The sequence below is a fragment of the Protopterus annectens genome, chromosome 7.part0, assembly GCF_019279795.1.
Source record: "Protopterus annectens isolate FY-2018-M chromosome 7.part0, PAN1.0, whole genome shotgun sequence".
NCBI classification, from domain to species: domain Eukaryota; kingdom Metazoa; phylum Chordata; order Ceratodontiformes; family Protopteridae; genus Protopterus; species Protopterus annectens.
The window spans coordinates 1,048,163,574-1,048,182,999 of NC_056739.1; positions in this window are offsets into that span (position 1 = coordinate 1,048,163,574).

Here is a 19,426-nt window from a genome sequence, read left to right on the forward strand (position 1 = left end):
CATTAACAGCCACCATAGAACAGCATACAAAGCATTGGCACAACTTTAAGTGCAATCGTACATGTCATACTGTCACAAAAATAAATGAATAAGTATGGCAGAGTGACATGTCTAACTGCTTTTTAAGAAGTTCTTTCATCAGAGGGACACTTTTGCCTGCTGTGTAGCTGTTTGACATTTTTTTTTCTTCTCTGAATGTTGTACTACACTGGGGCAGCTAAATTTCCATTTACTACAAAAATTATGATCAGTTTGCTAGATATAACTATTTGTTAATGTGCTTGAGAAGGGGGGGTATTTTCTTGAATCCATTTCATGAATAGTAAATTTATGATTGGCGAACAGATCACAGTGCTCTGTCATATGCTAAACTGTCACGTAACTCTTTCTGATTTAGAAACAGGCCCACCACAGTGATTCCTTACAGTCTGAAGAATGATCATGATGGGCTGCCCTGCTTGCTTCATTATTCAGCAAAACACTGCATTTCTGGTGGAGCCGCTAATGCTAATAAGCTATGTGCTCTCCCCAGAAATGCCCTACAGTAAGTGATTTACACTATCAAATAATTAGAGAATTGCTTGGCTGCATAAATTAGTGTGGCTGGCCATGATAATTTGGTCAAAATGCTCTGGCTTCCCCATTATATTCAATGGGAGAGACCACATTGGAGGTGAATTTAATGAAGTTCAGTGGATAGTAGTGGTTATGGTGGGTGTATGTGTGTTAGTCTCTCTCTCTCTTTCTCTCTCTCTGCAATGGTCTGAAAGGATTAGGATGACTGTGTTTGTCTGCTTCTGCTTGGGTGGTTGCAGTAGGGGGTAGATAAGGGATCAAGAGTGTAGAGGAGTGGAGTGAATGGGTGCCCATGAGTTTGTGAATAGGGTTGGTGATAAGTGAATGTGTGTGTGTGTGTGTGTGTGTTAGTTAATTAGTTTTATATATATATATATATATATATATATATATATATATATATATATATATATATATACAGGATTCTCATACTCCAGAATCTGCAGAAAAGCAGGTTAACCTCCCTCGTCAACTTATGGTTCGGCAACAGTCAAGCTCTGAACAGTGACACTGTCCAGCGGAGTCTCACTTCTGTTTCACTTTTCATTTCACACTGAACTCACACTACCATGCCTAAAGAGGTTTCACTTCAATAAAACTTTTCCTTCACACACATGCCTAACATCAGCCCATCTAATAAGAGCAATGGCAACAAACGAAAAGCAGATTCAGTATCCAATTTCACCAGCCATGAATCCACAAACTCCTTAAGAATCCTGACCACATCATCAACAGATGCATATTGCAGCTGTTTATCTGACTTACTGATGTAATTATTGACAGAATCCTCTTTCAGGAAAGATAGATGACAAATCATCTGAAATTCCCCTTGCCACTTCTTAGGTACTAACCCCAGAGGTGACACTCTGTAAATATTAAACAGGAGCTCCTCAAACTGACCTAAAATCTTTCCCACTTCAACTTCCTTGGCAATCAATGCCTGTAATATCTCTGCCTTTCCTTCAGTAGAATGCAAATTCTTACACACTTTATTACTCCATTTAACCCCGATTTAAAAAAAAAATGAATTGAAAGCCATGCATAATTTCATTCATCATGTCAGAACTCAGGCAACTTTTCAGCAATTGGTGCAAAACTGCCACCTTAGTAGGGGTGTGCCAACATTACTCTCCACACAGAACCTCTTAAGGAAGATGAGCCCCTTTGGGCTCAAACATTTCCCCTCCCCCTAATGTACTCTTAACCCATCGCTGCATGTCCATTAAACTCCTGAGACAAACCAGTGAATTGGCCCGTTCCACCTTCCTTCTGCCAACATTTTGGGCAGCATGATTTCCACTGCACATAAAACATGTGTGAGCAAAATGGCATACGGGCCAAGCACACTTGCCTCAGTTAAAGGACCAGCAAGTCCCTGCCCTATCTGCTGCATTTTTCCAAATCTCAGCTGACTGCCAGCCGTGTCCAGCATAGTTGCCAACCATATGTCAGCATGCCTGACATCCCATCGCAATGTTTTATCTGCCACTTTCCTCTTCCAAAAATGCTGGTCATACTACAACCATGTATTATCTATCTGCAATCACCGTACCTCCTTAATCCCCATAGGTCAACAATGTCAAGGCCTAGAAACTATCCTTCTGCAAAACAACTGCCATGTTAATACACATAACCCAATGTCTAGTTATCCCATGTCCTTGCACTGAACTTACCCTGTCTCTTCCTACCGAATGCCTCCAGCTTTGTCAACAAATTTTGTCCCCAGCCTCACCTATCATGTGTACTCCATCAGTCAATTCAAACACATCGGCATAATCACTTCTCTCCAGATCTTCAGTTTTACTGATGGGGTAATGTATAGAGTTATAAAAACCCCAGTGCTGCCTACCAAGAAAAAGACTGTATGGCCAGCCATTCACCTGGTCGAGAGCCTAAAATCTAACTTATAGCCCCTGTCGAACGTTCGTGGTTCCTAACCTCACCAAACCCTGGTCATAGCTCAACTGTGCCTCCTGTGGCCTCAGTTACTCCTACCTAACTTCTGACTTTGTGTATCTGTTCTTTAAATCTCAACAAATTCCCCAAACCACTATGCTCCTTTTCATCCATACCCTCCAACAACTCACCTACCCACTCTAACCCCATGTCATTATCTACTGTCATAAGGTGTACATTATCATCACTACCTCTTGGTGTCAACTGATCCAGTTGTCGCACCCCATTTGCCACAGGCAGTGACCTCTTTTTTTCTTGTTTCCCTTGGTAGCCACCGTCTGTTGATCCATCTCCCTATGCTTCCTTCGTCTTTCAATCTTGCAACCTACTTTCTCCATGGGGGCTGAGGACCCTTCACTGGGCAAAATTTTGACTTCCTTAAGCAGCTGTTCCGCCTGCACCACTGGCTGGGTCCATTGTTCCTTCATTGATGTAACTGCCATCTGAAAGGTAAAACTGAAGCATTAGAACATGGCCATAAACAAAAATCTCCTTTGCATCCTACCTGCTATCTTTCCCGAAGCTGCCCTCAACTATTACTCTGCTCTTAGATAGCTCAACCCCCCCACCTTACATTTGTAGGTATACAGGTTGTCATCAAACAGTACTATTGCCCTTCATTCCCTCTCACCTATGCCTCACTGTGGGACCCTAGCTGCTGTTGTTATGATTATTTATTTATTTATTTATTTTTTTAGCATGTTCCCCAGGCTACACTGTGTCAGTTGCTAATGGCAATGACATTGCCAGAGGCTAGTTTTGTCTTCCCCAGGGAAGCAAGAAAGCAAATATAACCAATTGCAGTCAGCTTAACATGGATCACTATTGTGTGTATGTATACCCCTCTTTGCCCAAGTATATACAGACATATGTATGTATTTATGTATATTAATCTCCAAAGAAATGCATCTTATTTAATTTTTTTCCTGTTTCAACCATAACTCTCAACATTTTACTCCATAAATCTGAACAGAGACTAAAATAATGGATAGACAAAGGCTCAAGAATAGGGCAGGTCTTAAATATTGCTCTTATATACTTAGAAAGTTGTTAGAATAACAGGATTTATATCAGTGTGCATTTCCAAAGGGTGAAGGCTGAAACAAATCTGTTGTTATTTAGTAAATTCAATCTTTTTTGGTTTGCCAGAAAACAATTATTGTGAAGAACCGGGAGTTATCACACACTTTTTCAGCCATTGCTCCAATTCAGGGCCAATACCGAACAAATGCTGACACTCAGCTCATTAACCACCCAAACAACACTTGATCTAAACCCCTGTTAAAACCTCTACAACCAAAAAATGAGGGTGGTGACTAATGGAAAGGAAAGATGCCAGCCTATGTCAATGCCTGCATAAAGGACAACTTTCCGATGCTGCAAAGCAAAGTTTTGGTCTGCTAAGTCTTCATGAAATAAGACCAGTCCTGCAACATGTCCTGAAACAGTTGACTTCCCTCCTGTGATGATCCGGCAACTCATAAAACCCTTAGAGGACTTGACCTCTCCACTTAACTGATACACTGAAATCCCTCATTTACCAGGCAAGCCAATGAAGCAGACAGGCAGCTATCGCTATACCCTTGACACTGCTGTGTGGCTGACTCTTTTGTCCTAACTACCACAGTGCATTATCTTTGGCAAGTATATCAGTGCCTGACTGCTTCTGCTGAGCCTGACATTTACTTTATTTCTCTCTTTTTTTTTTAAATATATATACAATTAAAACATGAATAATTATACATGAACTATGTCTCATGGTGCCCTGGTGGATCTGCTAACCACACATGGACCTAGTATAAATGACCATTACTACAAACCACCCAAACGACACAGGATGTGCTGCAACTTAGCTGAACTGCACCGCAGATCATGCCACCAGACACCTGCTGCAATCCAGATCCCAAAATGAACCTTCATCAGTAAACTTTAACCAATGAGATATTCAGAATGCCAGCCAAAACACAAATGATAAACTGCCATCTCTTTATAACCCTAGGCTATGTAACGGACGTTTTCCCATCAAACTGCATTTGCGAACTCCCCTCAATTTAGCAAACATGCAGTCTACCATACTGCAGTAAAAAATAAATAAATTAATTAATATGAATCTTCACAACTAAACCCTTTCCACTCTTACCTTCTTCAAAAACCTAAACCAGGCCTATGGGTACTCAGTCCTAAAATCCCATGCCAAAAGACTGATCTAAGACCTATATAGTCATTTCTGAGTAATCAAACCCCTTCCTTAGTGATATCACTTCCTTCCAAACTGTTCCCAACATTTAACCCTTTTCTGTCCTCTTCTCTTACAATCCTAGCCTACTTAATAATTTGTCCCCCCCCCCCCCCCATCACCAAACCTTCCCCACTTCACTAGAAATCCACACACTCCTCAAAGTGTCCCGGATAAATCTGTCTGTGGATCAGCTCTGTTTTTCATTACACTGTAACATTATTGATGCCTTCAGCTGTTCAGTTTTCTGCTGCAGGAAACTTGTGAATACTTTGAAAAACTGAAATTTAAATAGTGTTAATTAATTCCTGTTCTACTACTTTAAGGACATTTTCTCTAGAATTGGCCTGCAAATCCAACAGATTATCCTTGTATCTTTTAGCTTTACTTTCTGGTACTTTTTTCTCTTGCAGTTGTTTCTGATCATATTGTAAAACTATAATCATTGCAATTTTGTACATCAGTTCAGAAGACAGTTTAGACATGTCAGCTTTAAGTATTCATATTATTTTTTCAACTAGAGCATGTCAACATTAATTGCAACCAGAACACAGGGTCCCTGAAACATTGTTTCCATATGAGTCATCATAGCTGCAGTCCAGTTTGGCAAAATACCATTTCTCACAGAAACTTTCAGTCTGCAGTGTAGAGTACAGAAACTATTGACACAAGCAAATATAAAAAAGCCTAATGGGAAGCCTTGCTCTGAATTATTACTGAATCAGTTTATACCTTTGCTTAGAGCTGCTGTAGTAAGTATAAAACAGTAGCATCTCATTTCAGTATGGAGCTTCAGAAACTGTTGTGTTGCTAATTAAGAATATAATTCCTGATACCATTAGAAATAGGGATTCCTTTATTTTTGTAAGAGAGGTACACACACTTATTTCCTTAGAGTTCCCACCGTCTTTTATTACTGTCAGTCTTTAATTACATAAAAAAAAAGAGTCCATTACCTAAAACTGAAAGATTTTCCCCTAATCTGTCAGTAACTCAACCCTTAACTGGCCCATTCAACTGTTTACTACATAGTGTACCAAGTTCATCAACATCAGATTTCTTTTTGGCCTCACAAGATAGATTTAGTAGTTGGAAAAATTCACTAATAACTTCTGAAAGAAATAAACTTATTTAACCCCTCCATTGCTTGTGCCAGAGAATTAAAAATAATTTGGTTTATGCTGTTAAGGACACTTCTTAATGCCCTAGAACTAATCTGGAATTTTTTTGGGGTGGGGTGGGGGAGCTTTTCTCAGGTATCTTGTCTAATATGCAACTTCTTATTCTGGATAGTGAGCTAGATAGGTTTGCTGCATTTTTGTGGCATTTCATCCTTTTAAGAAAGTTTCCAGTAATTGCATTTAATACTTGTAATAAAATAACAGAAACAAAGCAGACCATGAATAATGAGAACAAGCAACTATTACACAGTAACCTGTACTCACCCTAGTCCCTTCCTTAGTGAGTAGCCTCCTCCGATTAGGGGGATAATAGAGCTCTTATGATGCATATGAGGATAGTGGCCTTGCTAGATGATAACAGTACTCATGGAGTTACTAATTGGATCTCAAAAATGAAAGAAATACTTCATTATCAGATGTATTTATACTCCTGAATATGGCATGGCTAAACCTGAAACCATTCTTAAAACATGTCAGCCTCACATTTTAAGAAAGGAGCTCATTTTAGTACCCATTCTTGAATTTAACTAGATACACCACTTGCAATGTAACTGACAACTTTTTATTTAAGGTGTCCTCTTAACCAGCTTGTTCCATCACTCATTATTACCATTCACTGGCTCATGAAGGATTGATTTAGCAAGTAAAGTTATGCATTTTCTCTTCCATGTATCTGAAATTATTACTGGTCCAAAACATGCTCCCATTAATTCCCCTGTATTTATATATATATATATGGATTCCATACATTTGGTCGAATTACACTTAGTCGAAAATGATACCAGGCATTGGACTTCACTGAAAACTCATTTGGTCGAAAATGGAATATAGGCCCTGCCCCACTGCAGTGCAACCCTGGAATGAGAATATTAAATAAGGGGGGGCATAGCCCCCCACATAATTTTAATGTATTCACTATTATAAGAAGGTATATCCATTAGAAATGCATTGGTATATATATCTTTAGTAAAACTATTGGCATAATGTGGAGGGCTACAACCCCCACACCTCCCAATGTGGGGGGGGGGTTGTGCCCCCCTATTTAATATTCTCACTCCAGGGTTGCACTGCAGTGGGGCAGGGGTTATATTCCATTTTTGACCAAATGAACTTCGACCAAGTGAGCTTTCAGTCAAGTGAGCATTCAGTGAAGTGAAATGCCTGGAATAATTTTCGATTAAGTGTAATTCGACCAAATGTATGGAATATATATATATATATCACACTTCTAAAGACTAGTGTGGTCTCCTTTAAGGCCCCCGAGCCGACGGAAAACAGTACTCAAGCCGCTGAATCACTTACAAATGCCTTCTACCAGCACCTGCAGGACTGCATGGATAAGGCAATCCCAAGCAAAACAAAGACTCTTTGTACCAAAGGCAAGCGTCCACTCTGGTGGACCCCAGCCATAAACAAACTCTACAACAAAAGGAGGAAGCTACTACAAGATAGAGCAAAATCCTTAAAAGGTAAGACACCCTTGATCACTATAAGTAAAAACTAAGAGCTCTCATAAAATCATCCAAAGCAAATTTTGAGAGAAAAATAGCTAAAGACTCAAAAGACAATCATAAGGCCTTCTTTAGCTATGTTAGAAACCTGGGAGGAAACTCCCAGATATGCTCAGAACTAGTTCAAAATGATGTGAAGATTACTGATCCTACAGACATTGCCAACATACTGGCTGACAGGTTCAGTGCAAACTTCTCCCCTCCCCAAAAGGAGAGATATCTATACCAAGCGATTGCAGCCCCCAAACATCTCCAACGCCCAAGTGAGAACTGCTCTCTCCAAAGCAAAAACACAGCATCCATGGGACCTGATGGTGTCCCCGGCTGTGTGCTCCACGAACTCAACGAGGAATTAAACCCACAGCTAGGACAGCTGTTTAATCATAGTCTTACCTCTGGACCAGGAGTGGTGCACTGCAACTGTGGTCCCACTTCACAAAGGCGGTGCCTCCACCAACCCTGGGAATTACCCTCCCATTAGCTTGACAAGCCTTATCTGCAAAGCCATGGAGAGGATCATAATGGACCTCATAAATAAAGACATAGGGAATTTGCAGACTTTGGATCCATCCCAGTTTGGCTTTGTCAAAGGCAGATCATGCCTTCTAAACTTGGTTGACTTTTTCGAAACAGTCACCAAAGCCATTGATGAGGGAAAGGCAGTCCATACAGCCTACCTCGATCTGGCGAAGGCCTTTGATACAATACCCCACTCGGGTATCATTGAAACACTCATCAGCTTAAATGTTAACCCATACATCACAAGATGGGTTGCAAACTGGCTGAGTGACAGAACCCACAGGGTCAGAGTTGCTGGCGCCATGTCAGACTCAAAGCCTGTCACAAGTGGTGTACCACAGGGCTCAGTCCTGGGCCCACTCTTGTTTGGCATCTACTTTTCCGAAGTACAAGCAAACACAGGAGGGTTATGGCTGACAAAGTTTGCAGATGACTGCAAACTGGGCGCCATAGTAGAAAACACATCTGACACAGATATCCTTCAGAAGGGTCTCACAGAAACGGATAACTGGTGTCAGAGCCATGGCCTAAAGTTAAATGCCAAAAAATGCATAGTCATACCCTTCGGGAAAAACAAGGTTACCCCTAGCTACCAAATAGGTGGCAATCCACTGAGTACAGAAGAAGTTATCAGGGACCTGGGGACCCAGGTTGATAGTAGTCTGTCATTCGACACCCATGTAGCTAAAGTAGTTAGGAAGACCTTCTACATTGCCCACCTTATCATGAAGGGATTCTCATCTAGATCAAGGGAGGTCATAGTCTCCCTATACTCATCACTCATCAGACCAATGATTGAGTACAATGCCCCATTCGGAATGTATCTGACCCGACACTTGCAGCAGCTGGAGAGGCCACAAAAGTTCCTCACCAAAAGGATAAAGGGTCTCAAACATCTGTCCTATGCTGCCCGACTGAAAGAACTCCAGCTCTATTCAGTCGCCACCGCTTGCTCAGAGGTGACCTTTGCCTAACATACAAGGCCATGTCAAACCCAGATTTGATGAATATGCTTCACCTCAAAAAATCTAGATCCGGCAGAGCCACAAGGGCGGGAGACTTAAACCTCGACACGGCTATTAATAGGACGTGCTGGAGGGATAGATTCATCACCCAAAGACTCCCTATGCTGTGGAATAAAATCCCGGTATATGTGAGGCAGAGCACCTCACTGGCCTTGTTCAAGAGAAATCTTGACCAATGGATGGGAGATCGCAGATATACCCCAGGGATTACCTCAGTGTCACTGCTCAACAGAGGCACAGCAAAATAATGGGTATAGTTCCCCATACTAAAGGGGTGGCGTAAGCCACAAAACTATGGGCTAGGCTTGTAAATGCCCTCGGGCAGATAGCCTAGTATGAACCTATGAACCTATATATATATATATATATCGTATATCTGCATTGAAAAGGAGACATTCTTTATGTTTTAGATCATATTGACTAGACATAACAATGTTGGTAAACTCCAGAAATGTTACTGCTGTCATTTGACTTCAAGACCTCTATTGCCCAACTTTTCATAAATGGTAAAAAGGTCTTCCAGATGGCTTATTAGGAATCTTAAACTATAAGAACAGAACCTTGCACACTTTTGTGTGAAATGCAGCCTCTCTTACAGTGCTCAAGAATGGCATCTTCTTGTTATGTACAGCAGTAGTTATTTCGTGGAAGGTTCCCTAAATGATAAACCAATTGGCTCCTTATTCCATTCATAATGATTCTGGAAGTTTATCAGTGTTATTACTGAAGACAAGTACTAGAAATGTGAACCTCAAAGCATTACTGAAAATTGAGCACTGATCACATGGGGTCATCTAGTAAAACAATAAAAAAAATAAAAGCAAGAAAAACAGATACTTTATTTAAAGAAGAAAAGAATGACAGCATATCATTAGTTATTGAAATAGCTGTACCTAACAACCACCATATGTTGCATATAGAATGGTATACTATTATAAAATGCCAAGATATGCAAGAAGAAATTAGAACACTGTCAAATATGGATACCCAGATGCTTCCAGTGGTAGGAAGAGCAAATGAGCTAATGCACTAGTAAGTATGCTTGGAACGTATGTAAGTACAGATGGAGGCAGTTCTGGGTACTCCGATGGTGTTGAGAAAAAGACTGTTAGCAAAGATTAAATATAGAAGCAATACTGATTTCATGAACTTTAATTGCACTTTGACATTGGAATGGGGTCCATTCTCATCGTACTTTTCAAATCCCTAAACAAATGGAGAAAATAGAAACTTATCCAGCCTGATAACAATGGAAAAAACTGCATTAGTTACTTAACCTCTGAAACTGCTGAGCATTTTCAGAAGGTCTGTCTCCAAAATTTTGTTTCTTTATACTATTTTTGTTCTTTGTATTTAAAAGCATGCATCTCCAAAATGGTTCAACATTTATTAATGAAATTTTGAGGTGTGTTACTGGCATAAAACACCATTGGATTGGGCTGCTACCCTAAAAAATAAAGAAGGAGCTATATCTTGAAATTTAATGAAAAAATCACTTTTTAATATTATTTATATACTTCAGCATACACACAAAATGAAATTAAAAACACATTCTAAGTTTAAGCCTGGAATCATACCAACATACATTTATGTTTTTGATAGGTGCTGTTTATTTTACTCTGAAGAGAAGTAGCAGACACACTTTTGTTCTCAGCAGACCGTTTTGTAAAAATTGTACTCTTTAATTTACAAAGGCAATTCCATCCTGAATTGCGCTTTGACAATACCTCTCTATTACTTCAAGATAGTGTTATGAAATTTTAGTAAAAGACCACTTGATATTTCCACTTTCATTTTGTTTTCCACAACCTACTAGCTTTAAGAGAAAATAGATGACATAATCTAAAATAACCGTGCGTCTGTCAGAGCATACATGATATACATGCATTGCTACAACATATAACATGACAAAATACTACCTTTTCCTAGAAAAAATGTAGTTCTTATTTCATAAGAATATGTTTCAGATGCATAGTGTCTCCGCTTGAGAAAAAAGCAAAGTGTACATTGTTTTTTTGTGAAATGAATGGCAAAACCAGAGCATCAAATTTATTATATGACTTTCTAGTGGCATCTAGTAATAATGGACCATTTCTGTGTAACTGTGAAAAGTATTTTAGCAAGTTTCTCGGAACAATATATCATGATCCTCAGCTACAATATGCATCTTGCTGGTCTTAAAGGCACATAGATAACTTTATCTTGTAATGTGGTTTGCTGCATATGAGTCTAACAGGGGGTGGGGATACAGGATCACAAATCCATTTCTGACAAAAAAAAAGAAATGTAATTTGTATTAAGGAGAAATAAATATTTTCCTACTGATATATTTATAATGCAATAAACAAGTTTTTAATCTGTTATTGTATTCAGCAGAGGTTCACCACAGCACCCAAAATGAAAACAGGGTATAATGACAATGCCAGATAGTAGTAGTAAAGGCAAATGAACTAATGCCACTGGACCCTGCCATTAAAAGTTTATATCTCTGTTCCTTAACTTTCAGGTAATAAACTATAAAACGTACAGAAGAGTTGTATACTACAATAGACCTTCCAGTACAGCACACTAATAAAATGGACTGCGTAGCTTTAGCTGCTTGAAAACATGATGTTGCAATCACTGCATGTTACAACTAAACAATATTGTTTTTCCCTAGTGAAACAAACAAAAAAGAATATTTTACTTTGGATATATTGACAACTCAATTAATTTGGGTTATTTCACAAAGTATATAGAGCAGAGGTTCACAATGGCACCCACAATCAAAACCAAGTAGAATACAAAATGTCAGTGAAAGTAAAAGCACATGAACTAGAGCAATTGAGGCCTGTCTCTGGCAGGCTATAGCTCTATCCCCATTTAAAATTTATTTATGAAACCTTCAAGTAATACTAGCAGAGTATTCTGTTACAAAGCACATATAAGATTTCAAGTCTAATCTCACAGCTTCTGGTGATACACTTATCTGAATTTGACCACACTACTTTAACTTAACGTGTCTTTCAAGGGTTATACATCTGTCATTCTATGACATTTCATTATGAAACATTCAGGTAATAACAGTAGGGTGTTCAGCAAAAAGATGCATGGAAGACTGCAATTCTACCATCACATCTTCCAGTGTAACACATCTCCAAATTGGACCCCATGTTTTAAGTCAATTGAAAGTAAGGCATTGTGGAAATGGCTTGTTAAAACTGAAAAAGATGATGGACTATAAAAGATCTTTACTACTGATGTAGTGCCATCTCACTAAGGAAGTATTTTAGACCATTATTTTACACAGTGTATTGAGTGAATGTTTACCACTGTACCCAAAATGAAAGTTTCCTTAATTACAGCCATTTGGTCATCCAGTATTTCTGACAGAGTACTGTACAGACAATTTCTAAAATTTGCCAATTCATTACAGTCCCAAAACATATGATGTGATGTTGTCCAATCTTGCCTTCATTCTTAACTGGTTGGGTTCAGAACTGATCCTCTGTTCCGAATCAGCCTTATACAAAAGCTTGAGGTCTTCTACTAGCTCGTGGCTGAAACCCTATCCCATCATGCCCTAGGAAAGCTCCCCAGATCTCGTTTGCCACTAAACAAGATCAGGTGCTCTTCATACTGGCTCTGGCTATGTAGTTTCTTTTCTGCTTTATATTTAAAAATTTGCTGGACTTTCTTCAATCTAGATTGTTTTAGCTAATTGTTAATTAAGTTAATTGTCTCTGTTTCTACTTTGTCTGCTGTGGTGGTTGCTGTTGGACTTTGTTCCGTTAGGCCTTTTTTTCCCCATCCCGGTCCTAAATTTAAATCTAATAAACCCTTTTTAGTTAGAGCATTTTTTCTTCATTTAAGTATAGGGATAGTTTATTTTAAGTTAGAGAGCTGCCTTAGCCCTTTAAGTTAGAGGGCCTTTTTCCCTTTCTTTTTATCCCCCCTTTTAATTTCAGAAAACTAGCTCATTTAAGTTAGGGAGCTGCCTTTGCCCACTTAAGTTAGAGGACCTTTTCTGTGTGTTTTTGACTTTGCTGTTGTAATTGTTAAAAAAAAAAAAAAAAAAAAAGAGAGAGCGTTGTTGTTTAATAAGTAGTAGTGCTTTTCATATAGTTATATTTTTTCTCTGTTTTTTTCCCATAGTTGTTAGCTGTTTTTTCTTGTTACTATTGTTATTTAGTCGTGTCTTCCAAATATACTAAGGAAGCTAACCTTCTGGATTTAAAAAATGTGTAAAGTGCAGCCAAAACATGTCCATAACTGATGGACATGCTATTTGTGTCTACTGCCTCGGAGCAGTTCACATACAGGGATCCTGTGCTGTCTGCCACTCCTTCAGTCACAGGGTATTATTGGAGAGGAAGAACAAGCTCATTCTGAGGGGCTTGTTGAAGACCCCTTTTTCAGAAGTGATTGAAGAAGGTCAGGGTCCTTCAAAATCCAGTCAATCCCCTTCTTCAATATCTGACAAATCGGGGAAAAGGTCCTCTTCATCGGTTCAGTCAGAGCCATCAAAAAAGGTACCAAAAGTTTCTTCCTTGGAACTGAAAGCTGTCAGACCCAAGAAGCCTTCTACCTCAACGCATTCTATTTCAGTGCCATTGGAGATTCAACTGTGGAGCCAGTCCCCCAAATTGGAACTGGTATCTCCCACTTTAAGATCTCCTTTATTGCAGTCTTCCAGGTCTTCTGCCCCTCCACTCTGTCTTCTAGGAGTCTGTCTGATGATGATGTGGATTGCGTTGTGCAGAGGCTTCTGAGGATACCAGCACTTACCAAGCTATTGTCGGATATAACCTAGAGGGCTCCAGAACTGACCAAACCTACCCTTTCCCCATTGATTCCTCCTCTGATCCAATCCCGGATCTCGGAGCCAGAATGTCCAGACCTGATTGTAGTGGAACCATCGAAACCAAGACCTATCACAGGATCTCCAGTTGCGACTACTGCTCCCATGTCCTTGGTTCCATCCGCGGACTTGGGTATTCTAGGAGCCCATGCTCTCCAGTCAGGTCCAGGGAGGGGAGTCAGAGCGGACAGCTGTTTTATCCGAACTTGCCTCTTGGGGCATCAGCTCGGGTGAGCTCGGCTCCTACCTCAGCCTCGGAGCCAACTCCCTTGGTTCCCGGGATGCCTCTGGTTCTTTAGAGCCAGGAGCTTCCTCAGACCAGGGGCATGGGGCTTTCAAGGTGATGAGGAGAGTGCTGTCTCCACAGACAGGTCCACTCTTGGGTCAGGACATTCTTCCCCCAAAGACACCTGTGTCTGTCTTGTTATCACTGCATACACAGAGATGTGGAGACCCTACACATCAGGATGCCCCATTGGGTGACCCCCTCTCTTCCAAAACCTCTCCAGAATACCCTTCTGAAGAGGTCCCTCGGAAGAGACTATGTAAGAGGAAGCATTTAGACTCCCCAGAGGAGTCCATCACATCAGTTACAGACCTTGATGATTCGGAAGGATCCCCATGATCACCCTCTGAGGATGTCTCTTTCGCAGACATCCTGGAAATTCTAAAACAGAGAGGCAGCTGGAAGCCCATCCACCCTTCTGAGATGGAGTCTGTTTGCCTGAAAGCTTTTGGGTCTTACAATTCCACCACTTGGGTGCCTCTGCCCTTCAATGAACTCATATAGTTAGTTTGTCGAAAGGTGTGGGAGTCTCCAGACTCAGTGGAACCTGTTCCTCAGAGCCCAAACAAATTTATTACTTCACCTACTGAAAAGGAATTTCTTACAAAGGGAGTCCCAATAGATGTTATGGTGGTGGCAGCAGCCACCAAAAAGGAACTGACAGAGACGTCCTCTTCTGTCCATCCACCAAACAAAGAGTCTTGTATGATGGGTAGATATGGAAAATGCATCTTCTTTTCAATGACTTTTGCACTCAGATCGCTGAATTATCTGACTCATTTCACTAGGCTTCAGAGAGATCTCCTGAAAGAGCTAGGAGATACTCTCCAAGGTTCAACAGCTGAAGGGGTATCAGACAAAGTTTCCTCTCAGCTCTCTGCCTTATCTTCAGTAAACAACTCCTCCATGAGGCTCATTTCTTTTGCAGTGGATGGCGCGAGCAGGGCAGCGGGTTCAGGAATTTCCCTAAGGATACATTTCCTGGATGCGCTTGTGTGACTTTGTGGAACCCTTTAAATCTTCTTTTGTAAATGCCCCTTTCGATGGCTTGTCTTTGTGTGGGCCAAAAGTCAAAGACACACTAACCAGGTGTGAACAAAAAGGAAAGATTCTTTGTCTGCCATTGGAGACCATTTTTCCCCTACCTATAAGACCTTACCCAAAAGGTCAGAAAGGAAGAAAAAGGAGAGAGCTCTATCATGGTGATTCTTCCCCCCCCCCAAGGGGGGGGGAAGATAATAAGAGTCCACACCACGTGCAGAGGGGGGGGTGCAAAACCAGGGGTGACAGGATCTCTTCTTAGTAAGTCCTCAGCAGCACTGAAAGGAGGCCCACCCTGCCCATCTCTGGGAGTCGAGGACACTTATCTTCTTTTTGTAAGCCTGGCTAACAATAGCAAAAGACAAATGGGTACCAAGTATCATATCCAGAGGTTACTCCATACCCTTTTCCTTCCCCATCCCAAACACAACAAATATCCTGGACGTTCCACTCAGTCAAAGGGATCAGGCAACCCCGGAAATACATAAGTTGCTAGACAAAAGAGTCACCAAGCAGTCCCCACAGACCAAATAGGATCTGGAACATACTCAAGGTTCTTTTTAATTCCAAAAAAAACAGAGGACTGGAGACCCATCCTGGATCTCAGGAAATTAAACAAATAAGTAAGGAAGTCAAAGTTACGTATGGTAACACTGTAGTCACTGCTCCCTTTTCTGGGATGAGACAATTGGATGTGTTGTATAGACCTGTAGTCCCACAAAAAAATGGACAGGTGATCCAGGAATCATTTGCACTTTCGGCTGGGAGCCAGTCACTACCAGTTCCAAGCTCTGCCCTTTGGCCTCACTACAGCACCTAGGGTGTTCACCAAGTGTATGACAGTAGTAGCGATTCACTTGAGATGCACAAAATTCTGAGTGTTTCTGTACATAGATGACTGTCTCCTAACTTCCACCACCGAGCATCTACTGTCAAAAGCAAGAGACACCACTCTGCATCTCAGCTCTCACCTGGGAATCACAATAAACTATGAAAAATCTGCCTTGTTGCCATTTCAGCATATCATTTTTATAGGAGCAGACCTAGATACAAAAAACATGATGGCAAAACTTCCCTCAGAAAGGGCTCAAGTCCTATGACATCAGATCCTAAACCTTCTTTCCAAGAAAAAAGTACAAACAAGAACAGTCCTCAAAGTATTGGGAACCATGGCAGCTGCAATAACTCTGATTCCATTAGCATCTCTGCACATGAGAGTTTTGCAGTGGCTACTGTTCACCCAGGGGTCCATGCAGGAACTACCCATGTCCCACCAAATTTTGATAATGGAGTCCTGCAGGAAAAACCTTTGTTGGTGGCTATACTCAACTCATGTGACATTAGGTTATCCCTTTGTTCTTCCCCAGTCGTTAGCCAAAGTGACCACAGACACTTCGCAGATAGGGTGGGGGCATCATCTGGGAAGGACAGTTCAAGGCACTTGGCAGAACCTTGTGGCCCACTTGCCATCAATGTCCTAGAGATGAGAGCAGTGCTTTTAGCATTGCAAGCATTCCAGGACTCTTTCCATAGGAACTATTGCAATACAGACAGACAACATGTCATTTGTATGGTACATAAACAAACAAGGATGAACCAGATCTTACCCCCTTTGTTGGGAGGCCCTGAGAGTATGGCTTTTGGCAACCTCCTCCTCCCAACACATTCTGATCGCAACGCATATCCCAGGGAAATCCAATGTGATTGCAAACAAATGATTCTGATGCCTCATGAGTGGTCCCTAAAACAGGAAGTGGTGGAAAAGATTTTCTGCAAATGGGCCCAGTCTTGCTGTGACCTTTTTGCCACATTCATAAATACCAAATGCAGCAGCTACTTTGCCCTGATCCCCCTTCCGGGAGAGTCACCAAGGGATGCACTTGTTCATGATTGGCCCTCAGGTCTCCTCTATGCTTTTCCTCCCTTTCCTTTGATATCAAAAGTTCTTCAGAAAGCCAGTAACTTAGGAAGTAACATAATTCTCGTTGCCCCATACTGGGCTTGTCAAATCTGGTTCCACTTCCTGTGGCCTCATCTCCAGGAGGAGCTGTGGATTCTGGACCCAGTTCCAGATCTTCTGACTCATGCATCAAGGATGCTCCACCCCTCCCCGCCCCTTTGAATCCTCAAATTGACAGCTTGGCTGCTCTGATTCCAAACATAGCCAGGCTCCCTAACCTTTCTCCATCAGTGAAATATATCCTGATCTCATCTCATAAGGCTTCAGCTAGGAAGTTATATATGAGCAAATGGAAAAGATTTTCTTCTTGGGCCTTGAATAATCACATTGACCCCTTCTCTTCCCCAGTAGCTTCCATTCCTGAATTCTTAGCAAAGCTATTTAATGAAGGCACAGTTGCAGCTACTATTCGAGTTCAGTTAGCAGTGATATCTAATTTCCATCTAGGTGAATCAGGCCCAAATGTGATGTCCCACAGACTTTGCAAGGCAATTCTTAAAGGCACTGTTTTATTAAGACCACCCATTAAAGCCCCTGCAACACCATGGGACCCAAATTTTGTGCTATCCCATTTGATCCTTCCTCCATTTGAAACCTGCATCATCCTGTGAGCTAGAAGAGTTTCAGAGCTATAAGCATTGTCTATAAAGCCCCCCTACAAGCTTTTCCACAAAGATAGAGTATCCCAATGAACAAGCTCATCCTTCCTGCCCAAAGTATGCTCAGAGTCTAATTTCAACCAATCTATAGAACTACCAGTCTTTTTCCCCAACTATGGCAACAAGGCAGAATATATGCTACACCAACTAGATGTGCATAGACAATTATGTTTCTAGTTACATAGGACAAAGGACTTCAGAAAATCTGACCAATTATTTGTATCATTTTTAGACTCTAAGAAAGGTGCTTCAGTGTCTAAAGTCACACTTTCTAAATGGTTGTCAGATTGTATTACCTTTACTTACAAATCTCAAAAAAAAGAACTCTCCTATAAAATAAATGGTCATTCTACAAGAGCCATAGCAAAGTCTTCTGCCTTTCAGGCAAGGCTACCAATTGACATAATTTGTGCTGCAGCAACATGGACAAGGCCTCATACCTTTATCACTCATTACAAAGTGGATTTGGCCTCTAGGAACAGGGCCTCTTTTGGGTCCACTGTTCTGAAGAATATCCTCCTTTGAGCCACCCAAGAACGATGGTGCTAGGGACACTGTCCCAACCAGTTAAGAATGAAGGCAAGATAGGACAACAGCACATAAAGAGGTTATGTACTCACCATAACGTTCCATGTGTATTGTCCATCTCACCTTCATTCTTAAATACCACCCTCCTTCCCCCAGCCTTTGTCTCCTGGAGGACCGAGCAGATGCAATTGGTAATTAATGTTCTCTGACCATCTTCATTGCTGTATAAGGTATTTGATAGTTTTATTTGGTACCTATTGTTATATCAGCAAGTAAGATCTGGGGAGAATTCCTAGGGCATGATGGGATAGATTTTTCAGCTGTGAGCTAGCAGAAGACCTCGAGCTTTTGTATAAGGCCAAGTCAGAACCCAACCAGTTAAGAATGAAGGCAAGATGGACAGCACACATGCAACGTTATGGTGAGTACATAACTTCTTTTTCCTAGTTACCCCCTTCTTCCACACCTCCATTTGCCATCTACCTGTGGAAAAATTATTTGAAGTCTGTTTGGGGTATAAAACTATCTATGCAAACATTTCTTGACTTTATTGTATACTTGGGAGCCATTCATATGGCCTCCATTATTCCACAGTAGATTGCTTTTAATCCCTCTTACCAATCTTTTCTAGCCTCCTCTGATTGAGTCTTATAGTTATAATGTAATATTTTATATGCCATAGTAATTATCCCTTTTAAATAGAAGCTTCAGCTCCAGATTCAACTAAAACATTATCAGAGTAGCTCCTTCACTTAAGACCCCCCCCTTTCCTTTTCTTTTTGCCTTTACTCTGATATTAGTCCTTGGTTGGAAAGACAGCCTGCAGTTTAAATGCCTTTTTGGCCTCATCCCACTCTATTACCTTTTCTTCTCTAGTTCTTTGTTCTCAGTGCATTGGTTCCTTTGACAGTATTCACCATTAAATTCCAGCCCCCTCTTGCCTATTTTCTGTACCATTACAGTGCAATTAGCCCTACTGGCAAAATCTTCTTTCTCCATGTTCTTGTTGGCTTAGTTCTTATAATACTTTCTGAATATAATATTATGTATGTTACACTCAAGGATCAGCATCCAAAATCCCACTCTGTTTCTTAAATCCCCCTTCATC